We start from the raw sequence: 27008 nt of genomic DNA, 5'->3' as shown, positions 1-27008 counted from the left end.
AAATTGGTGTGCTATGAAGCCTTCAAAGACTTGAATTTTTTTCCACTCAATTTTTTTCTGAGTTTTATTCATATTACATTTTCATTGTATTTTATTATATAAATATGCCACAATGTATTTAACCATTCTGTTGAAAGACATTTGGACGGTTTATAGCTTTTTGCTTTTATCAACATTATTATACAAACAAGAATTTCTTTAGGGCATGCTTTAAACATAGATGTGAAATTGGAGGGTTATAAGACATGCAAATTCCCAACTTTACCAAAAATGTCAAAATATCTTCCAATTGTATCACTTTACCAATGTACCAGTGGTGTATGAATCAATAACATATCCTCTCCAAATACTTGGTAAAGTTCGATTTCTTAATTGGTGGCATTATAGAACATATAAAATGGGATAGCACTATGATTTCAGCTATATTTGCTTGATTAGGTTGAAGACCTTTTCACATGTTTATTAATTATCTATGTTCCTTTCCACATTCATTTGTTCACAGATTTTGGTCATTATTATTGAGATCTCTTTTTCTTATTATTAGGGGGCTTTACATATTCAGGATGAGTACTGACTAAATAACTTGCAGAGCCCAAAGTAAAATAAATTAAAAATTTTAAGAGAGTGACAGCATAGCATTAAAATAACATGGGGTTCACTAACCGGTTTGGCTCAGTGGATAAAGCGTCAGCCTGTGGACAGAAAGGTCCCAGGTTCGATTCCGGTCAAGGGCATGTACCTTGGTTTCTGGCACATCCCCAGTAGGAGGTGTGCAGGAGGCAGCTGATCGATGTTTCTCTCTCATCGATGTTTCTAACTCTCTATCCCTCTCCCGTCCTCTCTGTAAAAATCAATAAAATATATTTTTAAAAAAATAACATGGGGTTCTGTGTGACTGCACAGATTGCACATCTATAACACAGCGCTGTTCAGGAACCTAATTCTCTATTATATATAGTATTTTCTTTCCCAAGTTTGTGGTTTATCTTTTCATTGCATTTATGGTGTCATTAGATGAACATTAATTTTAATGTGATAAAAAAAATCATTTTTTTAGTTGACTCTTCTGTCTTGTTGAGAAGATCTTACAGTCTTCATTAAGTTTTATGGCTTTGCCTTTCAATTTGAGCTCTAAACCATGGGTGTTTTCTAAGGATCAAGTTCACAGCCTTCTCTTCTCAGCTGTTATATCCCATTCTCCACTGATGACATTTTATAGGACTTTGTAACCTTTATGATAGCATCCTAATCAATATCATTTAATTCATTTCTGGGCAAGCTCACTCAACTTGGATTAGAGTTTGTACTACACACCAAGTTTGGAATTATTTACATTTGTCAGTAGTACTCCAAGTCAGGAATTTTATGAAAGAAGTTCAAGGATTTGGTTAGAACAGTTTACATTTGAAAGAAGGGAGAGAACACTGAAAAATCTTCAAGTTTCATGAAAATTGGTAGGAATCAAAAAAGAGAGCATAATCGTTGCTATTAAGGTTGAAAATCTTTCATATTGTACCTTCAAAAGAAAATTCAGCTAGGAAGCAAGTAATTTAATTCTAGTCTTGGTGTCTGTTTTTGAAATAGGATCAATAATTCTCTTTTTAAAGTGAGAGAAAGATTATAAATTTTAGAATGATGTCAAAACGATATCAAATTGCTCAGATTTCTCAAAAGTAAGGAAATCAGTAAACTCAGTAAGGGAGGCTATGTGTGTGGGGGCAGGGATATGTGGGAACTCTGTACTTCCTGCTTAATTTTGCTGTGAACCTAAAACTGCTCTCTAAAAAATAATGTCTATTTAAAAGGGGAGGAAAAAAAAGATTTGACACAATATCAGCTAATACTGAATGCAAGTATATTGCTTACTGTTCTTAGTCCACAAAATTACTCTGATTTCATCACAGAATTCAACAAATAATTTGTTCTTAAAGTTCCTGATAATTCTTTAGGTATAAACAATGTTATCAATGACCTTACATATGAAGATCCACTCACACAATTTCATTGTGGGGGGGGGGAAAGAAACAATATACTAGATGGAAAAAGTTCTAGACAAACAATAAATATCCACTATAGCCAATTATCATAGGGGAAAATGGGCATTCTCATTAGTACTCCAGAAAATAAATATTAAAATCCCAATAATACCACTGTTACCCATGAAAATAGGTAAAAATTAAAGAAAATAGCAATACGCAGGCTTGCTGAGGATGTGGAGCAATGGAAATTCGCATGCCTTATGACACAGGAATTCCACACTAGATATAATATTTTTATATTAGTTTCAGGTATACAGCACAATGGTTAGAAATTTATATAATTTAGGAAATAACTGCCCCAGTAAGTCCAGTACCTACCTGGTACCATACTGAGTTATTACAATACTAGAGGCCCAGTGCAGGAATTTGTGCAAAGGTCGGGTCCACCCTGATCGGGCCAATAGGGGAGGGGACGCAGGAGGTTGGCTGGCAGGCCCTGCCCCTGATTGGGGGGGTGGGGGGAGGACGACTGGGGGCAGGGCCAATCGGGGGAGGGGCCATGGGCAGTTGGCCAGCTGGTTGAACTCCCAGCCAAGGGGACAATTTGCATATTAGCCTTATATTATATAGGATTACTGACTATATTCCCTATGCTGTACTTTATAACCTTGTGACTATTTTGCAACCACCAACAGTACTTCTTACTCCCTTCACCTTTTTTACCCAGTGCCCCACCCTCCTCTCAGCAACCATCAGTTTATTCTCTGTATCTATGAGTTTTTCTGTTTTGTTTGTTCGTTTATACTGTTCTTTAGATTTCAAATAAATGAAATCATATGGTATTTGTCTTTCTCTGACTTGTTTTACTTAGCATAATACCCTCTAGAACCATCCATTTTGTCTTAAATGGTAAGATTTCATTCTTTTTTATGGCTGAGTAATACTCCATTTGTATATATGTGCCACTTCTTTATACAATCGTCTACTGATGGACACTTAGGTTGCTTCCATATCTTGGCTACTGTAAATAATGCTGCAATGAACATAGGAATGCATCTATCTTTCAAATTAGTGTTACGGGTTTCTTTGGACAAATACCCAGAAGTAGAATTGCTGGGTCATAAAGTAGTTCTATTTATAACTTTTTAAGGAACCTCCGTAACTACTATGTTTTCCATAGTAGTTACACCAATTTACAATCTCATCAACAGTTCATGAGGGTTCCTTTACTCCACATCCTCATAAACACTTGTTTGTTAAATGTGTACACATGTCAACAAAAATTATTTTCTAGAGGTTCACAGCAGTATTATTCAATATAGCCAAAAACTGCAAACCCAAAACAGAATGGATAAATTACGATATATTATCATAATGAAATACTATATTGCAATGAAAATGAATTAAGTACCTTAGAGCATTATAAAAATGAATTGATGCATAAAAATATGCAAGATGTTAAGCAAAAATAATAATAAAAGTATGGGACAGTTGCTATAATGTACTTTGTGTGTGGGGGGTGGGTGTTTGGGATTGTGTTTTTGTTAATTTTCACCTGAGGATATTTTTCCCATTGATTTTTATAGAGAGTGGAAGGGAGGCAGGAAGGGAGAAAGGGTGAGAGGAAGAAAGAGAGAAAAAGAGAGAGAAACACTGATGTGAGAGACACATCAAACGGTTGCCTCCAGCCCTTGCCCCAATAGGCCTGGATAGAACCTGCAACACAGGTACGTGTGCACAGGCCAATGCTCTAGTACTGAGCTATAATGTACTTTCAGCAGAGGGATAAAGATGTAAAGAAATAAAAATCTATATTAATATTTGCTTATATGTATAAAAGACATTGAAAGATTACAGAAGAAACTCATAATACTAGTCTCCTGGGCAGAGTAAGATGTTAGGGGTTTGGCACAAATATGATTTGGATAGTTGGGAACAGGGATGGGAGACTGTTTACCTTCGTACATCTTTTATTTTTGAACCATAGGAATCCATTATATAATACAAATGTAAATAATCCAGAAGGAGGATTTGAATACCATAGACATATTTTTAAAACATTTAGATATGAACATCTGCATTACAAAAAGTTATCAGCAACAAAAATAATTTCCTAATGCCTCAAACACACACAAATAACGGGAACCATTCTTACACACCATGAGGATGAGATTATAGCTTTGTCCATCTTAAAGCTTCGTGGAGCAACTCACAACTACGCTTAACAGGTAAATCTCACAACCATATTATTGAACAAAAGATATCAGAAACAAAGGTACCCCTACGGTATGATTCCATGATGATGTTCCAAAAAATGGGCGAAGCTAATCTATAGTGTTAACTGTCAGAGCGTGATTACCTTTGGGAAAGAAGCAAGCAGTGATGGGGTAGAGAGTGGGGGAATAACATATATGGAGAGTTTCTGTACTCCTAGCAAGGTTCTCTTCTGGGTGGTGGTTACATGGGTCTGATTATTTTGTGACAAGTCATGATGTTATACACTTATGATTTTTTGACTTTCACATCTACCAGACTGATCAAAAGGACTGGGAATCACTCAGTCGTTATGGCTCAGTGGTTGAGCGTCAACCCATGAACCAAGAAGTCACTGGTTTGATTTCCAGTCAGGGTAAAAGCCCGGGTTGTGGGCTCAATCCCTAGTAAGGGGTGTACAGGAGGCAGTTGATCGATGATGTTTCTCTCTCATCAATGTTTCTATCTCGCTATCCCTGTTCCTTTCTCTAAAATCAATAAAAAGCTTTTATTTTTTTAAGGGACTCGGTATTAACTGCTTGTGAGAATGTGGAACAACAAAAACATTTTACTTTCCTGGTGCAGTATAAATAGGTATAGCCTCTTAGGAAAACATTCTGGTATTATCTAACATACTACATCAATTTAAGTTGGGAGATTTTAACACCACTGATATTGAAATGCATCTTACTATCAGTCAGATAGCAGGTATGACCTATAGGTCACTGCCTACACATGTGACCTTGATTCTTTTTCTTGATGGCCTAATAAGACAGCTACAACTCGTTAATATTTTAGTACACAAACCATGCAAGGACCATTTGAGGTTAAGAATACAACTGACCTCTCTTACCTCATGCTTTGGACTTTCCTAAAAGCTCTCAAACAAGCAGCAGCTGGCAACAGTGTGCCCCGTACTGCTCAATAAGTGGCCCCAGGCCTGGAAATAGTGGTAGCCTGCCCTGGTTCACAGCTTGGCCTCTCTTGGGCACCTCCAAGCTCAACATAAGTAACAGCCATCTACAGATTGCTTTGTAGCTCATGCTGGATGGCACCAGGCAGGGCATAGGCAAAGGATGACTTTGCACCTCCCAGGAGGCCCCAGAACTAGTGCACCCGGTGGTCAACTTCCACCACAGTGGATTACAATCCTACCACCTTCCTGAGTGACACACTCAAGGGGCGGACTCAGTGAGCATCAAAGCCCCACTGAAGCAAGTCCTGCTCCATAGGGTCAGTTCCTGCACAGCAAATCTTCGGCTATAGTAGCAGCTGATCCTCACAACAGATTGGCCTGAGGGTCAATCCCTCTTAGTGACACCAACATAAATCAAGGCTCAACTACAATAGGACAGTGCACACAGCTCACACAGCTCACACCTGGGCTGCCCAGCTTAGATGATGAGAGAGACCTATAGGACACCTATTACACAAGGCCACTCTACCTAGTTCGGGAGACATAGCAGATCTACCTAATACATAAAAACAAATACAGGAAAGCAGCCAAAATGAGGAGACAAAGAAACATGTCACAAATGAAAGAACAGGAGAAATCTCCAGAAAAAGAAGTAAATGAAATGGAAGCAAGAAAACTACCAGATACAGAGTTCAAAAGAATAGTTTATAAGGATGTTCACGGAACTTAATGAGACTTAAGGAACTTAGTAAGAATTTCAAGGAATTTAGTGAGAATATCAACAACATTAAAAAAGGACCAGTCAAAAATGAAGCATACACTAACTGAAATAAAGAATAATTTATAGATCAACAGTACAGTAGAGGATGCTGAGAATCAAATCAAGAATTTGGAATATAAGGAAGAAAAAGAACTCCCAATCAGAAAAACAGAAAGAAAAAAGAATTAAAAAAATATGAAGATGGCCCTAACCAGTTTGGCTCAGTGGATAGAGCGCTGGCCTGCGGATTGAAGGGTCCTGGGTTAAGGGTACATACGCAGGTTGTGGGCTCGATCCCCAGTAGGGGGCATGCAGGAGGTAGCCGATCAATGATTCTCTCTCATCATTGATGTTTCTATCTCTCTTTCCTCTCCCTTCCTCTCTGAAATCAATAAAAATATGAAGATAGTGTAAGGAGCCTCTGGGACAACTTCAAGTGTACCAACATTCACATCATGGGGATGTTGGGAGAAGAGAGGAAGCAAGAAATCAAAAACCTATTTGAAAAAATAATGACAGAAAACTTTCCTTACTGGTGAAAGAAACAGACATACAAATCCAGGAAGCACTGAGAGTCCCAACCAAGATGAACTCAAAAAGGCCCACAGCAAGACACATCATAATTAAAATGCCAAAGGTTAAAGACAAAGAGAGACTCTTAAAAGCAGCGAGATTGGGTGTGGAGAGAGCAGAGCGCCTGAAGAATGGCTTCTCTGTGTACAACACATCCAACAGCAACTTGGGCTTACTCCTCACGGGTGGCAGAATAGTATGGCCTTCCTGTGACACTACGCCCTATACATTAAAAAAAAAAAAAAAAAAAAAGCAGTGAGAGAGAAGCAGTTAGTTACCTGCAAGGGAGCACCCATAGGACTGTCAGCTGATTTCTCAACAGAAACTTTGCAGGCCAGAAGGGAGGGGCAAGAAATATTCAAAGTGATGAATAGGAAAGACCTACAACCAAGATGACTCTACCCAGCAAAGCTGTCATTTAGAATTGAAGGTCAGATAAAGAGCTTCCCAGACAAGGAAAAGCTAAAGCAGTTCATCACCACCAAACCAGTATTACATGAAATTTTAAAGGGTCTTCTTAAAAAAGAAGAAGAAAGAGAAGAAAAAGAAATAAAAGATAAAATATATATAAACAATAAAATGGCAATAAATGCATATCCATCAACAATTGACTCTAAAAATCAAAATAAATGAACAAGGAATCTAATGAACAAAATAAACTGATGAATAAAATAAAACCAGAGGCATGAAAATATAGAACAGACTGAAGAATCTCAGAGGTAAGGGGGGAGAGGGGGGGGGAAGAGATTAACCAAAGAATTTATATGTATAGAAGCACTACCTATGGACACAGACAATAGGGTAGTGAAGGCCTGAGGCAGGGTGGCAGGGGACAATGGGAGGAGAATGGGGGATATCTGTAATACTCTCAACAATAACGTTTTGGAAAAATAAAGAATTCATACTAATATCTCAGATTCCCAATCCAAAATCAAAGTCATATTTACAACTAGCTTTACCACAGTGATAAGCTCTCATCTTCAATATATTAAAAACCTTAATCCTAAATTCACATAAAGTAGTTATAAAATTCCTAAATCAATCCAGTATGAAAAACCATGTACTACCTAGAGTTCAGTTATTTGTTCTGTGGACCCTGAGAAAAATGATACCTCCCAAGAAGGGCTCACTGTCTCTACTCTGGCCTCTCTATTGTGCCAGAGCAACTAGAATGTACCTTGTACAGCAAAAAACAGACCACTTCGATACCTTGCTTAAAACCTTCCAAAAGCTTTCCAGTGTAACCAGACCTGATGTGCAACTAGGACCTATAAGCACCCTATATGATTTGGTATCTGTCTACCTATGACCTCATCTTCCACCCTCTTCCTCATTCACTACTCTCTAGCCATACTGGTTTTGCTATCCCGTTGTTACATACTTTGCTCCTACCTTAGGGCTTTTGTACTCACTGTTCTTGCAGCTTGGAACGTTCTGCCCCAGGTCATCCACCACCTTCTAACATTCAAGTCTCAACTCAAAATTACCTCTTTTAAGAGAGTTTTGGTGTATCATCACAATTAAGATAGTTACCTGGTACTTTCAACAATATAGATAAATTTTAAAAATTAAATACATTTTAAAAATAAAATAAAAATTTCTTTCAAGATAGCAGCCTGGGTCATTCTTGTGAACAAAAAAAGAGCTCTACAGATAGTAATCTCGCAGAGTGACCTAATCATAAATTCCTAACGGGGCAAGTCATGGTGGATAGTCACGCCCCAGGCACATAACTTCTTTTTTTAAAAATATGGTTTGCTTGTTTGTTATTGATTTCAGAGAGAAGGGAGAGGGAGAGACAGAAAGAAACATCAATGATGAGAGAGAATCATTGATTGACTGCCCCTACAGCCCCCACCGGGGATCAAGCCTACAACTCAGGTATGTTGCCCTGACCTGGAATTGAACAGCAACTTCCTGGTTCATGGGTAGTCGCTCAACCACTGAGCCACATTGGCCTGGGCCATATAACTTCTTTAGTAAAAGGTTTATCTTTGCTTTAAGCAAGCCTTGTCCATTATTTCTATGCATCTAGCTCAAAGGGTGGGAAACCTTTTTTCTGCCAAGGGCCATTTGACTATTTATAATATCATTCACTTAATATAAATTTATGTTGCTTTGAATAAAAGCTTCTAGATTTATTGAATTTCGAGTCCAGCCTGCGGTTGCCTTGGCAGGGCCAGACCAAATGATTTTGCAGGACTTATAAAGCCCACAGGCCAGACATAACCCACCCCTCATATAGGTTAACACATCTTTGAAATGCCTCTTTTCTGTCCTAACCGGTTTGGCTCAGTGGATAGAGCACTGGCCTGCAGACTCAAGGGTTCCAGGTTCGATTCCGGTCAAGGGCATGTACCTTCGTTACAGGCACATACCCAGTAGGGAGTGTGCAGGAGGCAGCGGATCGATGTTTAGAAACACTGATGTTCCTAACTCTCTATCCCTCTCCCTTCCTCTCTGTAAAAAATCAATAAAATATATTAAAATGAAATGCCTCTTTTCAGACCCCATAGGAGCCACCCTCAAGAGAGCAAATAATCATGTTAACTAACCTGTAATCCAATCTCTACCTTGCTTTCTCCTACTTTCATGTAATCTTCCTTCCTTTCCTCCTTAATTTCAAATGCCTAGAAAAAGCTGCAAGAAGCAGTTTTCTCAGTCTGTTGAGATCTTTCTTACTTCTAGGAGTATCCCCTGTCTGGCTCAAAGAAATTTTTATAAAAATTCTCTACAGGCCTGGAAGTTCTTACGTCGACATTTTTTATAAGTCTAAAATTATCTATCTATCTATATAAAAGGCTAAGTGTCCTTCCTTCCCTCCGACAGGTAGCTATGACGCGCACTTACCACCAGGGGGCAAACACTCAACACAGGAACTGCCATGATGCGCATTGACCATCTACACTAATAAAAGAGAAAAATGGTAATTGGCGTACGACGCTACCCTTTTCATTGGCTAATCAGGGCTATATGCAAATTAACTGCCAACTAAGATTGGCACTTAACTGCCAACAAGATGGCAGTTAATTTGCATATGTAGGCACAATGCAGGGAGGCGAAAGGGAAAGCAGGAAGAAGCCCCCTGCCACTGACAGTGATCGGAAACCCAGGGGGGAGCTAAGAGCTGGGGGGCAGGGCAAAGGCGGCCCCAGGGCCGCCTTTGCCCTGCCCCCCAGCCATGATCGGAGAATCAGGTGCCTTTTCCACCTTGGCCAGTGACAGCAGGAAGTAGGGGTGGAGCCAGCGATGGGAGCTGGGCACGGTCGAAGCTGGCAGTCCCAGGAGCTAGGGGTACCTTGCCTGGGCCTAAAGCGAAGCCCACGATCACGGGGCCGCTGCAGCTGTGGGTCCCCGCTGCCCGGGCCGGACGCCTCAGCCAGAGGCGTCCTACAGGGGCAGGGGTGGAGCCCGTGCGATCACGGCGCCCCCCGCTGCCACTGCAGGTCCCCGCTGCCCGGGCCAGACGCCTAGGCCAGAGGCGTTAGGCCTGGGCAGGGGCGGAGCCTACAACCGCGGGGAGCTGGGGGTCCCCTGCCCAGGCCTGACACCTCTGCCGGAGGCCTCAGGCCTGGTCAAGGGGCCGATCCGGTGATTGGTGATCAGAGGGTGATGAGGGTCAACTCCTCTGGCCGAGGCATCAGGCCTGGGTCAGAGGCGTCAGGCTTGGGCGGGGGGTGGAGCAAGCGATCAGAGGGAGATGGGGGTCCCCTGCCCAGGCATGATTTCTGGGCCAGAGGCCTCAGGCCTGGGCGGGGGCCAGAGCCAGTGATCGGGGGGAGATGGGGGTCCCCTGTCCAAGCCTGACACCTCTGGCGGAGGCGTCAGGCCTGGGCAAGGGGCCGATCAGGCGATCGGAGGGTGATGGGGGTCTACGCCTCTGGCCGAGGCATCAGGCCTGGGCAAGGGGCAGAGCCAGCAATCGGAGGGGTCTGGGGGTCCCCTGCCCAGGCCTGACGCCTGGGCCAGAGGCATCAGGCCTGGGCTGGGGGCAGAACCAGTGATGGGGGGAAATGAGGGTCCCCTGCCCAGGCCTGACGCCTCTGTCAGAGGCGTCAGGCCTGGGCAAGGGGCAGATCCTGCGACTGGAGGGTGATGGGGGTCAACGCCTGAGGGCTCCCAGTATGTGAGAGGGGGCAGGCTGGGCTGAGGGACACTCCCCCCCTCCACACCCAGTGCACAAATTTCGTGCACCAGGCCCCTAGTCTATAATAAAAGCGTATATGCTAATTAGACAGGAGGTCCTTCCGAACGTCCTTCTAGACGACTTTCCAGATGAAGCCATGGCGGTGGGGGCCAAGGCAGAGCCAGCCGCTGTGGCGGCAGGGGCCGAGGCAGCCACCGCAGCAGCGGGGGCTGAGCCCCTTGCACAAATTTCATGCATCGGGCCTCTAGTTTAAAAATAAAGAGCACCACGGACCTAGCACCACAGACCTGGCGCTGACAAACCACAGACCTGGCGCTGACAAACCAACACTTGGCTTCCTCCAAGTGGAACACAGGCCCTGCCACCACCCCAAAGTGACAGCCCACCAAATTGCAGCCAACACTGCTGAGAACCCATGGCACAAAATGCAGCCCACAGCCCAGCCCAGCCCAGAACCGGTGACTGTGGGAGCTGAGTAATGATGTCACATAGTAACACCAGGCTTCCTCTCCCTAGAGCAGGGGTGAGCAAACTTTTTGACTCGAGGGCCACAATGGGTTCTTAAACTGGACCGGAGGGCCGGAACAAAAGCATGGATGGAGTGTTTGTGCGAACTAATATAAATTCAAAGTAAACATCATTACATAAAAGGGTATGGTTTTGTGTTTTTTTTTTTAGTTTTATTCATTTCAAACGGGCCGGATCCGGCCCTCGGGCCGTAGTTTGCCCACGGCTGCCCTAGAGACTAGCCTCCTTGGAGTTTCTTCAGCCCAGGAACATGACTGGCTATAAAGCCAGGTGCAAACATTTTACATTCAACCAAATATTTGTGAAACATTTTCCCGTGCCTCATCTCATTTGATCCTCACAGAAGTCCTGGAGTAGGTAGATAGGAGACTCAGTAGAATCCTATTTTCTTTTCATTAGCCAGAAAATGGAGATTTAGAAAGTTTAGGAACCTGACCCCACTGAAAAGAAGAAATGGTGGACCTTGAAAATGACTTCAAGTTTTCTCACTGCGCAGAATATAGTCAAACACTGCTGCAGTTAAATATTTTACCCTTTGTTCTCCGTGCATGATTTACAATAATAATCTGCTTTGTGTTGATATTTACTGCTGTGTTGCTGACAATTATCTGAAAGAGAAGTCGGGGTGCTTCACTGGGCTGAAAAAAGTTTAGCTAAATCAGAAAGCAGGTCTAATTAAGCAACTTTATATACAGGCAGTCCTCGGGTTACATCGGACTTGACTTACGTCGGACTTGACTTACGTCGTTCCGTGGTTACGTTGCCATCTCCCATTTACAGTATTTATAAAAAAAAAAAAAGTTCCATCATTTCCATGTATGTACATATGTGCTTTATGTTTTTTATTATTTATTTACCACAAATAAAGGTCAGGAATTGTTATCTTTCTTTTACATTTTTTTTACTGTTTCACTTCACTACTGCTGTGTTTGTGCTCCATGTGAGTGACATAGGTGCTTATGAAGGTGGGATCCGACTTATGGAGAAAATCAAGTTGTGTCGCACCATAGGAACGGATCTCTAACGTAACCCGAGGACTGCCTGTATACAAAAGGCTAAGCTGACTCACGCATGTGCGATACATATAAAGCTCTCACCGGTGCCAATTGCACATGTGTGTTTTGATCTGTCACTGTCGATCATGAATTTGGTTGACACTTCTATTATAGAGAAAGGGCGAATAGCAATATTAAAATATTTCTTCTAATTAATTTTCTTCCATTGTGCACAAATCTGTGCACCGGGACACTAGTTTCAAATAATTCTCCATAGAACTGCCTATTCTGTACATTTTATATAAATGGAATCATATAATACATCATCTTTTGTGATTAGCCTCTTTCACTTAGCATAATATTTTCAAGGATCACCTTGCATAATGTAGCATATATAAAAATTGTATCCATTTTTAAGGCTGAATACTATTCCATTGTATGGATAAACTGCATTTTATTTATCCATTAACAAGTTGATGGGCATTTGTGATGTTTCCACTTTTGGGCTATTATAAATAATGCTGCTTTGAACATTCATGTAAAGTCTTTTTGTATGGACATGTGTTTCAATTCTCTTGGGTATATACCCAGGAGTGGAACTGCTGGGTCATACAGTAACTCTATTTTTAACCTTTTGAGGAACTGACGAACTGCTTTTCCAAAGTGGCTATGCTATTTTACAATCTAACTAGCAATATATGAAAGTTCCAACTCCACATGCAACACTTCTTATTCTCCAACTTTTGGTTATAGTCATGCTAGTGGTATGAACTGGTATCTCATTATGGTTTTGATTTGCATTTCCCTAATGACTAATGATGCTGAGCAATTGATCATATGTTTATTAGCCATTTGTATATCTTCCTTGGAAAATGTTTAAACATGTTGCCAATTTTAAAGTTGGATTATTTACATTTTTATTATTGACTTGTAAATGTTCTTTATATATATGCCTTATTTGATTTATACTTTACTAATATTTTCTCATTGCCCTTTATTTGAATGTTAGGGTCTGCATTTACCTATCACTTCACCTTAAGGTTCAGAATAAGATTTTTGTTAGTATTAACTTATAACCATAATCAGCACATTAAAAACACTATACAAGAATTTGGCATCACTGACAAGTGGTTACTTGAAATCTACATTTTACAGTAAGTAAAATAACTTCATTTACATAGTAAGAGGACTTGAAGTCACAGATTACTCATACGTTGTCAATGCTAAAATAGGGTACAGAATTCCCTTTGATATACAAAATGTTGGCTGACAATTTACCAAATCACGCAAAATCATAAACACAACCTTCTAATCTCTTTATATATAAAAACATTTATATAGTAAAATAGATACCAAAAGTACTTCATACGGGTAGAAATAACACATTTTAGAATCTCATTTCTGAGCACAGGAACTGGAACAAACTTCTCAGTCTGGCATACAAGGCCTTGTGTGGTCCACCTCTTCCTGCCTATCTTCTGAAACTCCCTCCGTTACATTCCAGCGGGCAGGTATTTGTACACCTGTGATTAAGCCCTGGTATCATCTCATACAGGAATTATTTCCTTGACTACCTCTCCACTGAAGACTAGTTTGGAAATTTCTATTCAAGTGGTTCTCAAACTTTCTGGTTTCAGGATCCATTTCCACTTTTTAAAAAAATATATATTTTTTTTTAATTTATTTCAGAGATGAAGGGAGAGGGGAGAGAGAGACAGAAACATCAATGATGAGAATCACTGATCAGCTGCCTCCTGCATGTTCCTACTAGGGATTGAGCCCGCAAGCCAGGCATATGCCCTTGACCAGAATCAAACCTGGGACCCTTCCATCTGCAGGCTGGTGCTCTATCCATTGAGCCAAACCTGCCAGGGCCCTGTACACTCTTCTAAAATGGTAAATAGAGGGACATGTTCACACACCCTAATTAACATAAAAGTATATGTGAATGAACCAGATTTTCCCATGGCCAATTCTTTAGCTAACAGAAATGTATAAAAGAGAATCTTATGATAAATTGATAGCAATGCCAAAAGTAGAATAAAGGATACATTCAGAGGGGGCTTAACCACACTAGATTAGACCTTTTCAAAGTTCAGCCCTGAGGCAACAAGGAAAGCAGATCCTAAAAAACATCTTAGACTGTAAACAAACACCCACAGCTCCAGTCTTCTGACTAAATAAAAGTATCCACCTCTGCAACAAGACAATTACACCACTGTTTGAAAAAATGGCAGGACGGGGAAGAGGGAGTGTTGGTGTCAAGGTAGGGAGAGTACCAGTGACTGATAACTAGAATCAAACAGGTATTCTCAGCTTATGAATTTCTTGAATGTTGTCAATTGTACTAGAATATTTTTTTAAAAGGTCCTAGTTTTATTTGCCTTGTTTTTCAAGTCAATACCTCCTTTTATTTCTTTTTTTAAAATATTTTTATTTTTATTGATTTCAGAGAGGAAGGGAGAGGGAGAGAGAGAGATAGAAACATCAATGATGAGAGAGAATCATTAATTGGTTGCCTCCTACATACCCCCTACTGGGGATCGAGCCTGCAACCCAGGTATGTGCCCTTGACTGGAATCGAACCCGGGACGCTTCAGTCCGCAGGCTGATGCTCTATCCACTGAGCCAAACCAGCCAGGGCAACCTTTTATTTCTATAAATGAACAACACCCTCCCAATCCAATTAAATACCAATATAACATTATTGAAAATAGGACGCGTTTGTCTCTCTCACTTATACCTAGTCCAGTACCTTGAAGTTCAACCAATATGTCTCATTTGTTCATTAACTGGGTATGTATTTACTTTTTAAATATATTTTTATTGATTTCAGAGAGGAAGGGAGAGGGGAAGAGAGAGATAGAAACATCAATGATGAAAGAGAATCACTGATCGGCTGCCTCCTACATGCCCCCCACTGGGGATTCAGCCTGAAATCTGGGAATGTTTTTTTTTTTTTTTTTTTAATATATTTTATTGATTTTTTACAGAAAGGAAGGGAGAGGGATAGAGAGTTAGAAACATCAATGAGAGAGAAACATCGATCAGCTGCCTCCTGCACACCTCCTATTGGGGATGTGCCCGCAACCAAGGTACATGCCCTTGACCGGAATCGAACCTGGGACCTTTCAGTCCGCAGGCCGATGCTCTATCCACTGAGCCAAACCGGTTAGGGCCAGGCTTGTGCTCTAGACCGGAATCGAACCCTTCAGTCTGCAGGCCGACGCTCTATCCACTGAGCCAAACCAGCAAGGGCTTAACTGGGTATTTAAAGAGATACATATGCCAAGGAAAAAGAAATACTTTTGCAATAAGGCCTGGGATGGGTAGGAGTGGAATGGCACTCACCAAGGGGATGAGAAAAGCTCTTGGGACAATGCCCAGGAGTGAAGGGAAAACTGAATGCAGGGCTAAAGGAGCCTGGGGTTCAAGGGCCACTGCAGCTTGCACACCCAGATCTGAAAGCACCTTCCCTAGGTCTCCACTCTCAAATGTAAAATGAAGCTCTAAAATACAGCGGCTCTCTAACATGATTTTCAGGAAGTCTATGTTGCCCAGGAAAGCCCCAACCCCATGGCAGAACAAATCTGACATTCCAAAGGTCTGAATTTAGACAAGTCAGTGCACTAGCATTCCACATCATACTGACAGAGCATTTAATTACTGTAAGATAATTTACAACAAACGGGTTAATACTGTTAACAGACTTTCTAGATGAGTAAATACTAACAGAAGTAAACTGGCAAGTTAGTTGACCTCTTATACAAAAAAGCCATGTGAATACTTTAGAAAATGATAATCATTAAAATAATTTTTAGCTCCTATTATGTTTTATAAAGGACCACTTAAACTTTTAGTGGTTAAAATCACATTTTTCACTGGCAGTACAACTTGTAAATATAGCACCTTACAAAGACATTCACTTTGACATACCCCAGAACAGGTTCATAGAACCATAATAATGTCATGGTTTAGAAAATAGGCTTTTCTTGTGAAACTATTATCCATTATGTTCACTAAAATGGCTCAGTGGTTGAGCATCAACCCGTGAACCAGGAGGTCACCATTGGATTCCTGGTGGGGGCTCAATCCCCAGTGGGGAGGCAGCCTATTGATGATTCTCTTATTACTGATGTTTCTATCTCTCTCCCCCTCTGACTTCCTCTTTCTAAAATCAATGAAAACATTAAATTATTTTTTCACAATTTTATTTATTTCTCATGTTACCTATTAAAGAAGCCTTCTATGGCCTTTAGATTGTGTTTATTATTCTCACCAACTGTTAAGAACATCTCTACAGCCAGAACCGGTTTGGCTCAGTGGATAAAGCTTCGGCCTGCGGACTCGAGGGTCCCGGGTTCGATTCCGGTCAAGGGCATGTACCTTGGTTGCGGGCACATCCCCAGTGGGGGGTGTGCAGGAGGCAGCTGATCCATGTTTCTCTCTCATGGATGTTTCTGGCTCTCTATCCCTCTCCCTTCCTCTCTGTAAGAAATCAATAAAATATGTTTTAAAAAAAAAAAAAAAAGAACATCTCTACAAAGTTAAATCTGGTCATTAAATGCAAGACACACAACTCCTTAAGAATTCTTAATTTCTGCAATTTTTTCCCCAGGCATTAGGAAGTCCACTTCCTATTTTTAAAGGATTCTTCCCCTACAAAAAGAATCAGGATTTCCTTAATTAGATCAGCAGAGCAACAGTTTGTATAGATTAAGAGAAAGGTATCTTGACACACAATTATAAACACTTCAGTGATTTGTTTATAAAATCTTCAGTGATTTTTCAAACTTGAAAAGAAACATTACAGAGGACCATCACTGTTAAAGTCATTCAGCCACATAACTAAACATGCTCGCCAGAAAGGAGTCCCAGGAATGACTGAGTTGACAGCCTACCTAGTCAAGGCTGGGACTGAAAAAAGGAGGCCCTGAATTCAGGGAACCTGAAGCCTGTTTATTCAGAATTACTCTGGAAAAAGTTAGACTTGAAAAGAGACCAACAAGAGGTAAAGAGCTAGAATGGCCAGCAGAAAAATAAGCTCACATTAAGGGAATCAGAAGATGGGGGATATTTGGGATCATCCTGGAAAACAAGTCACTGGCCAGGGATATAGCTGCACATGGGTGAATGTTAAACTCCATTATTAAAACACAAGAAACTGGGACATCGCAAGCATCTGTAGGCAGATAATTAAATGTTTACTCTTATAATAAACTTATGTATTTTTAAGCTTTATACTATATACTAGAGGCCTGGTGCACGAAATTCTTGCAGGGGGGCGGGGGGTGCCCCTCGCAATCCGGGACCACTGGCTCCTAACTGCTCACCTGCCTCCTGCCTGATTGCCCCTAACCACTCTGCCTGCCTGCCTGCCTGATCTCCCCTAACTGCTTCTGCCTCGGCCCCACCACTGTGGCTTTGTCCAGAGGACATCCGGAAGACGTCTGGTCTATCTGGTCTAATTATCATATTACCCTTTTATTAGTATAGATAAGCATTCCACAGTTCCTACAGCTCTTTGTGGAAGTGCCTTCAAATGCATAAATTATATTCATACATATAGATGTGTTAAACACTGTTCTTTGAATGTGAGCCATTTATCACAGTATGTCAATTTGCTTTCACTGTTTCTTTCACTGGTCATAATCCATATTTTGGATTATACAGAATCTGAACCAAACGTTTCAAAGTAAAATCTAAAACTTTTTTTTTTTTTTTCAGTACAGGAGTACTTATAATAGCAAAAGTCTGTACACTAAAAGTCCATCAATAGGGGACTGGTTAGGTACATTATGGTACATCCACATAATGTCATGTTCTGCAGCTACTTAAAAAGAAGTCTTAAAAATTTGGAAAGACCACAATAAAAAAAACTGCAACGTGAAAAACAATAGAATATGCTATTGTTTTTGTAATAAAAAAGGGGGGGAAACATAAACATATGCATTTGCTTTTATAAACACTCAGCAAATGTTCACTTGAGTGTCATGCCAGTACACAGAAGTTGCGAGTTCAATCCCAGGTCAGGGCACATACAAGAATCACCCAATGAATGCATACTTAAAAAGTATAACAACAAATGGATGTTTCTCTTTCTCTCTAAAAATCAATCAAAAAAATTTTTTTAATCTCTAAAAAAAAAAAAAAAAAAATAAGAGAAACTCTAAGGAAACATGACAACTAACTTCAATGTGGTATCCTGCATGTTAAAAACTAAAAAAAATCTGCCGAAACCGGTTTGGCTCAGTGGATAGAGCGTCGGCCTGCAGACTGAAAGGTCACAGGTTCGATTCCGGTCAGGGGCATGTACCTGGGTTGCAGGCACATCCCCAGTGGGGGATGCGCAGGAGGCAGCTGATCAATGTTTCTCTCTCATCGATGTTTCTCTCTCATCGATGTTTCTGACTCTCTATCTCTCTCCCTTCCTCTCTGTAAAAAATCAGTAAAATATATTTTTTAAAAAAAACTAAAAAAATCTGAACTGAATAAAAATATGAGCTTTAGTTACTAATAATTTTATCAAAATTGATTCACAAAATGTAACAAACATACCACATTAATGTTAATAATAGCAGAAACTACATGCAGAGCATATGGGAACTCTGGACTATCTTGGTAATGTTTCTATAAATCTAAAACAGTTCTTAAAGATTATTTTTTAACTACATCTGCCTTCAAACTTGCTTTTGTCATTTAGTAATTCACAATCAAATCTTAACTTTTTAAAAATTACCCCTTACATCATTTTTCTCTTAAATATTATACTTTTGGGAGGGCTGAAATTTATTATCCTTTTCTATACAATTTAACCCTTGCCTTTTTTAAAAAATATATTTGATTTCAGAGAGGAAGGGAGAGGGAGAGAGAGAGATAAAGAAATATCAATGATGAGAGAGCAACACTGATCAGCTGCCTCCTACATGCCTCCCACTGGGGATAGAGCCCAAAACCTGGCCATGTGCCCTGATCGGGAATGGAACTGTGACCTCCCGGTTCATAGGTTGATGCTCAATCGATGAGCCACACAGGTCACGCAACCCTTGTCTTTTTAGGCTTGGTTTTACATTCTTAATGTATATAAAGAACAGTTTTCTCTACTTGTTAATTGGATAATAAAATAGAAGTCAGCTCTGCCTTTTTGCTGTCCTTTAAAATTTTATCACCATTTTGCAACCATGATAATAACAGCTGATTAAGCTACCAAAAAACTCAATGCAGCCCTGACCGGTTTGGCTCAGTGGATAAAGTGTCAGGACTGCGGACTCAAGGGTCCCGGGTTCGATTCCGGTCAAGGGCGTGTGCCTTGGTTGCAGGCACGTTCCCAGTGGGGAGTGTGCAGGAGGCAGCTGATCGATGTTTCTCTCTCATCGATGTTTCTAGCTCCCTGTCCCTCTCCCTTCCTCTCTGTAGAAAATCAATAAAATATATTTTTTAAAAAAACCAAAAAAACAACTGAATGCATGCTAAAATTGATGAACATATGATGAGGAATGGGATCTTTATTTAAACTCAAAGTGTCTTCCCACAAAAATACTTTTTAATGACAAAAGCAAAAATTTATAACTTTGAATGGAGAAATCAAGCCAACATCACTTTAATCAAGTGATCAGAGTTAAAATGACCAATAATGGCATGAGCTGCCATCTTGTGTATGCTGAGCAACACCATCCGTGGTACTCCTGCTAAAAATGCATAACCTGGATCTTAATCAGAAAGAACAGACAAACTCAAACTGAGGAGCATTTTTTTAACATAACCTGACCTGTACTTTCCAATTATATCAAAGTTCTTTTTTTAAAAGGGGGAAGGGAGGCAAAGGAATTGTTGCAGATTAAAGGAAATTCGAGAGACCTGAAGCATATGCATATGATACTGGATTGGGTGGTGGTGTAAAAAATATTGTTAGTACAACTGGTAAAACTGGAATATGGACTATATATCAGATAATAATATCACATCAATGTTAATTTCCTAAACTTGGTAACTATACTACGGCTATGTAAGAAAATGTCTACTGATATATGCAACAACTTCAATAAGCTTCAGAAAATTATGCTGAGTGGGGGGGAAAATCCTCAGCCTTGGCCAGTGCTGTTAAGTGGTTAGAGCACCAGCCCCACGCACCTCAGGAACTTATTCCAAGATTTTACTTTTAATGATTTTCCTCAGCCCAGTCATTTATTACATTAATTAAAGAGTTAATACTGTCTATAATACCTACATTTTCATTATTATTTAAAAGTACACTCATCAAAGTATGTTGCCGGAGAAGACCTTTGCTATGGAGAGCATGAACTAATCTCTGAGGGCAACCGCAAGTCTACTTAACTAGTAAAAAGTCGATGCAGGAAGATGAAATGAAGATTCTAGTACGCTAGTAGCCCAATTCAAATCCTGATACATGGGACCTGACTTTGTGAGTTCCCATTACCCACTGCCTCCTGGGTGCACACAGCCATCCAGCCATCTCCCTCTTGGAATTCTCTTACTCAAAATGCTCCTAACTATCTATTAGATTTAACCCCTGGGTCTGATAGTCAAGTGTAAACAATGAACTAGCATCATTGAGTTCTAGCTCCACCTCATCCACTAACTGTTTAACCTTGGGAATGTTCCCTAACTTCCACTTTCTTATTTGTAAAATTGGACGGTTAAATTATATGATCTTTAACACTAGATTGCCCAAGGAAGTCATTTTGACTGCTTTTTAATTTCAATTAGAAAAACAATTATGTATATAAGGACACAATGTCTTAGAATTTTGTGACTTTTTGTACAAGATATAAATGCGTTTATTAATAATTGTAGTTACCTCCCCCTCCTTCATTTCCGGTATATATATATGTGTTATACCTATATTGCCCAAAAGCAGTCATTTTGACTGCTTGGGGAAATTTTAAATAATCAAATGACTCTTATTATTGAATTGAGTAAATTTCTTATATGACCAGTTCGGCTCTGTATTGAAATAACAGTTTTCATTTTTTTTCGATTACCGTCACATGATAACATACAAGTACATGATAAATTGTGGATACTTGACAAGTTGCAGTTGCTCAATAAGCTAAACTAGTACTTGTTATTCGAATCTTTATGCAGTGATACTTGTTCTAATAAGTTATTTTATTTCTTTTGCGCCCTAAATTCATGAAAGAAATGTCGAATAGAAGTGAGTTATTGGAAAAGCTAAGGAACGTAAGTGAAGAGTGCTCCGATACTATTCTTTCACGATGCAGTCATTTTGACTGCTTTTGGGCAATATAGGTATATACTAAGTTTCAGTCTTTCTAGTGTTAAAGTCCATTTCAACTATAAATTCAAGCAACTCTACACCTCACAAGTCCTCAGCTTTTGTTCAAGTCAAACAAATGCCCAAGCTTCTTCCTACAAGATCCTGCCTGAACTTGGACTCATCCTACACATCTCTTATCCTACACATCTTCCCCGCACCCTCTCCTCTCAAGCTATATATGGCCTCATTCAGTTTCTACAAAATGCCAGGCTTCCTCCCACCAAAGTTCCCCATGTGCTCCACCACTACATCCCACCTATCTCAGGTGTTTGTTCTCAGTCATGTCAAACCCAATGATCCCTTTTTAAAATAACAAATATTCTATAATATCCCCTTTACCATTCTGAAATAAATTGATAGGCAGGACTAAACATAATTTTAAATAACTACATATATGTATATGTTATAGTCCTAACTATATTATAAAGGCAAAATAAAACATAATGTAGTACAAAATAATATGTACACTAATAGTATATTCTCTAGTACAATTACTTTAGAAGGGAGTGGAGCAGCAGAATACTATTGCTTTTCATAACCATGGAGGACTATTTAACCATTCAAACAATATACATGAAAGTATAACTCTAATTTACAAAAACAACACAACACTAGGAACCAAGAAACCAGAGTTCCACTACCAGCTTTGCCAGTGACAAGGCTAACATCACTTCTAAAAAAAATTTTTTTAAGTCACTTCACCTGTCTGGCCCTCAGTTTTAGCCTGGGTGATGAGAGCAGACAAGGCTGGCACAGTCCCTGAGTGGTGATCAAGCAGGTGGTACTCCAATCTTACTCCACCAGAACAGCAGCTCAGTTATGATTTATGTATATACTGCAGATAGCGTTTATATAAGGCTTCTCTAGTAATCCTTGTACTATTAAAAGGGACTGTTGGCAGTTTCGTTTTTTTAAAATTTCTTTATTGGTTAAGGTATTACAAATGTGTCCTCATTTCCCATTAACCCCCAACACACCCCCCCACACACACACTCACTCATGCTCTCATCCCCCTGTTGGCAGTTTCTTATAAAACAAAACATGCAATTACCCTACGACCTAGCAATTGCACTCATGGGCATTTATCCCAAAGAAACAAAAACTTAAGTTTACACAAAAACCTGTACTCATACAAAAAAAAACAAATGTTCATCCTTGCTTTATTTGTAACAGCCAAAACCTAAAAACAATCCAAATCTTTCAACAGGTGAGTGGTTAAAAAATGTGGTCCATCCATATCATGGAATTCTACTCAGCAATGGAAAGGAGCCAACTATTAATACATGCAACATTTAAAAGGCAAAATGGAAGACAAATTAGCGGTTGTCAGGGGTTAAAGACCACAGAGGGGAATGGAAGGTGGGAAGGGTGGGTGCTAGAGGTGGGTGTGGTTATAAACATGGAACACAAGGGATCCTGGCGTTGTTAGAACTGCTCAGTATCTTGACTGTGGTGGTGCATACAAAAGCCTGGACAGGTGACGTAATTGTATAAAACTTCATACACACACATAAAAGTCCAAAGGAAACTGGAGAAATCTGAATAAGTTAGTGGATGATTGTTATATATGTCAATATCCTGGTTGTGATACTATGCTAATTTTACAAAACATTACCACTGGGGAATACTCAGTCAAGTATACAAAGAATCTGTTGTATTATTTAATACAATTGCATATAAATCTAAAATTATATCAATCAAATTTCAATTTCCCCTGGCCAAGTGGCTCAGTTGCAAGTTCAGCTCCCAGTCAGGGCACACACCTAGGTTTGAGTTTAATCCCCAGTCAGGCGCATGCAGTAGGCAACCAATCGGTTTCTCGTTTCTCTCTCACATTGATGTTTCTTTCTCTTTCTCTCTTCCTCTCTCTATAAAAATCAATAAAAACATATCCTCAGGTGAGGATTAAAAAATTTTTTTTTCAATTTTAAAAAAGCCTGAGGGGGTAGGGGCAGGCTAGAAGGAGTACATATTACATATGTAATACTTTCAATAATAAAGATTTTTTAAAAATAAATAAGCCTGAAAAGCTAAATTCTCTGAGCTACAGGCTCCATAAAGCTGGTGCCTGGACATCTGACAGCCCTCTGTGCTTTTCAAATCGTCAGTAGTAAAGAACTAGGGTTTATTTTTACCCCAGTTGTCATAATCCAATGCTTTCCTAAAATACAATAAAAATAATTAAATAGAAAAATGAAAGACAAAATACAAGTCCACATGTTATTAACTCTCAATTTCTGTGGGATATCACAGTGAACATAGCCATCAGCACAGGCTCACACTTTGAGCAATGATGCATCAAGACAACTAAACCTACTCATAAATTCTTAGCTCACCAGTTCTATCTCCCAAAAATTCAACACAGAGACACTGTCTGAATAAAGAGATATTCCCATGTTCATGAAAAAAATCTTTAAATACTTATATGGGGGGGAAAGACTATATATTTATTAAAAAGCCCATCCCAGGTGGGCGCGCGCACACACACACACACACACACACACACAGCTCAAGCTGGTGTGGCTCAGTGGTTGAGCATCAACCCAGGAACCAAGAGGTCACAGTTTGATTCCTGGTCAGGGCACATGGCCAGGTTGCAGTCTCGATCCCAAGTAGGGGGTGGGCAGGAGGCAGCAGATCAATGTTCCTCTCTCATAGATGTTTCTATCACTCTCTCCCTCTCCCTTCCTCTGTCTGAAACCAATAAAAACATATTTTTTAAAAAAACAACACTTCAGGAACCAATCTCGTTATAAAAGACAACATATGAGAGTTAAATGTTCCTCTAAACCTGATTGAGAAAATATTCTTTAAAATACACACACTACAAATCACACCTGAGATTAAAGTAATGCAACTCAAGGTGTTCTGTGAAACTGTGTGGGAGGCTAGACTGGACTGGGTTTTAGGACAGGAATGCTCTCAACATGAAACTCTTTTTTCTGACACTCCAATTCTACATCTAACTGCCTTTCTCATAAATATAGGTTCAAATGTAGATATTATAGACAGTATTAACTCAAATACATGTAATAAATAACAGGACTGAGGAAAAACATTAAAAGTAAAATCTTGGAGTAATTCCCAAGTTTCTCTTAATTTTATCCCACAGTTTCAAGCTCCTTTTAAAATAAATTTCTGGCCCTGAACAGTTTGGCTCAGTGGATAGAGCGTCGGCCTACGGACTGAAAGGTCCCAGGTTCAATTCCAGTCAAGGGCATGTACGTTGGTTGTGGGCACATCCCCAGCAGGAGGCAGCTGATCAATGTTTCTCTCTCATCGATGTTTCTAGCTCTCTATCCCTCTCCCTTCCTCTCTGTAAAAAAATCAATAAAATATATTTTTAAAAATAATAAATAAACAAACTTCTGCCAATGATACTAACAAACAGCTAAACTGCTTTGAAGTCCACATCTTTTCCCTCTCTATGCCATTACTCTTAGAAATTAATAAATATGCAGCAAGATATATGTAATAGTGTCAACAATAAGAAATAAATAAATAGGCCTGGCCTATGTGAATCAGTTAGTTGGGCATCATCCCATGCCCAGAAAGGTTGCTGGTTCCATTCCCAATTAGGGCACATGCCTGATTTGGGGCTGGATCCTGAGTAAGGGTATGCAGAAGGTAGCCAACTGATGATTCTCTCTTCTCCCTTCCTCTCTCTCTAAAAATCAATGTTATTCTTTAAAAAAACATATAATAAATATTCAGCAAAATGTTAGCAACCAAGTAATACACAGAAGGCAAACTTAGGACAAGGATAATCTCCTGATTAACAGCCCTAATACTTAGCAGAACACATTTATCAATGGGATTGAAAAAGGAAACAATTATTCAGCAATAAAAAGGAAGTACTGATACATACCACAATATGGATAAACCTTGAAAATATGCCAAGTAAAAGAAGCCAGTCACAAGAGACTGCATATTATATGATTCCATTTATATGAAATGTCCAGAATAAATATACAGAGACACAGATTAGGGCTGGGGGCAGGAATAAAACTGGACAATAACAGCTAAAAGGTTTCTTTTTGCAGTGATCAAAATTTTCTGAAATTGAGTTTGACATGGTTGCACAACTCTGAATATATTAAAAACCATTGAACTCTACACTTTATTGTTTTTATTTACTTATGTATGTATTTATTTATTTTAGAGAGAAACATCTATTTGTTGTTCCACTTACTTATACATTAGTTTTTATTTATTGATTTGAGAGAAACACATTTTTGCTGTTCCACCCATTTATGCACCTATTGGTTGATTCTTGTATGTGCACAGACCAGAGACTGAACCCACAATCTTGGAGTGTCAGGATGATACTCTAACCAAATGAGCTACTGGCCAGGGCTAGGGGCTTAGTTTTCAAATTCAAAATGAATGCAAATGAATAGAGACCTCCACCTTATCCACCTATGCATTAATTGCAGCACAGATATAATATTAGTCAATGTAGAAGACAGAATACAAATTTTTAATGTTTTAATACTTAAACTAAACATTGTAATTAGTGTCCATTTTGTTTAATTTTGTAATATCTTAGAGGTTACTGTTTTAATTTTCAAAAATAGTTGAATTTTGTTACTTTTTAATTATATGCATTTATTATATTCACCTTTTGTGGTGAATACATTATTCAGAATTCAAAAGCACAAAAGGGTATACAATAAAGCACCCTACCACTCAATTCCTTCAGTTAACCCAGGTCCCTCTTCCCAGAGGGAACCAATGTATGCTTTCAAAAATACTGCATTTATAAGCAAGCAAATACATATATCCTGTCATTTTTTTTAAATAGTAATGGTAAAGCCCTAACTGATGTGGCTCATTCGTTGGAGCATCATCCCATACAACGAAAGGTTGCAGGTTCGATTCCCAGTCGGGGCAAGTGCTGGAGGGCAGCCAACTGATGTTTCTCTCCTACATCAATGTTTCTGTTTCTATTTCTCTCTCCCTCCCAGCCCCTCTCTCTCAAATCGATAAGCAGGTCCTCAGGTAAGGATTAAAAAAAAAATACTAATGGTAGGATTCTACACATACTGTAGCCACACCATTTCTTTCTTTAACTTTACCCATTTATGTGAGATCAGTGCATAAAAATGTTGCTCATTCTGTTTTATAGCTACAGATCATTCAATCATGGATGTGCTACTTTTTAAAAGCCAATGTTCTACTGAACTTTTAAGTTACTTCAAGAATTTTGCTATAGCCCTAACCGGTTTGGCTCAGTGGACAGGGCGTCAGCCTGCGGATTCAAGGGTCCCAGGTTTGATTCCAGTCAAGGGCATGTACTTGGTTGCGGGCACATCCCCAGTAGGGGGTGTGCAGGAGGCAGCTGATCGATGTTTCTCTCTCATCGATGTTTCTAACTCTCTATCCCTCTCCCTTCCTCTCTGTAGAAAAATCAATAAAATATATTTTAAAAAAAAGAATTTTGCTATAAATAATATTTTTAAAACCTTCAATGGCTCCCTATTACCATAATAAATCTTTTGAATGAATGAATAATAATATAAAAATAAACTTGTACATGCATCATTTTGCACTGTGTAA

General features: G+C 39.5%; 1 protein-coding gene and 1 non-coding gene across 9 annotated transcripts in view; one reads left to right on the top strand and one right to left on the bottom strand.

Moving 5' to 3' along the window:
• The window catches only part of PIK3CB (phosphatidylinositol-4,5-bisphosphate 3-kinase catalytic subunit beta), a 144783-nt gene that overhangs the window by 107951 nt on the left and 9824 nt on the right, over positions 1-27008 (bottom strand). The window contains exon 1 of one of the 8 annotated variants that reach the window (XM_036332407.1): positions 9332-9388. The exons of the other annotated variants lie outside the window; for them this stretch is intronic. The gene's annotated coding sequence lies outside the window, so the exon portion shown is untranslated. Of the gene's footprint in view, positions 1-9331; positions 9389-27008 lie in introns of those variants that run through there. 8 annotated transcript variants of the gene reach the window in all.
• Positions 6583-6711, top strand: LOC118668700. Its single transcript, XR_004971715.1, has one exon. It is a non-coding gene; the product is annotated as a small nucleolar RNA SNORA11 (small nucleolar RNA).

Source organism: Myotis myotis, unplaced genomic scaffold (assembly GCF_014108235.1).
Source record: "Myotis myotis isolate mMyoMyo1 unplaced genomic scaffold, mMyoMyo1.p scaffold_m19_p_13, whole genome shotgun sequence".
In the NCBI taxonomy this organism is placed as follows: Eukaryota; Metazoa; Chordata; class Mammalia; order Chiroptera; family Vespertilionidae; genus Myotis; species Myotis myotis.
The sequence above is the reverse complement of the archived record's forward strand: the minus strand, read 5'-3'. Positions and strand labels throughout refer to the sequence as shown.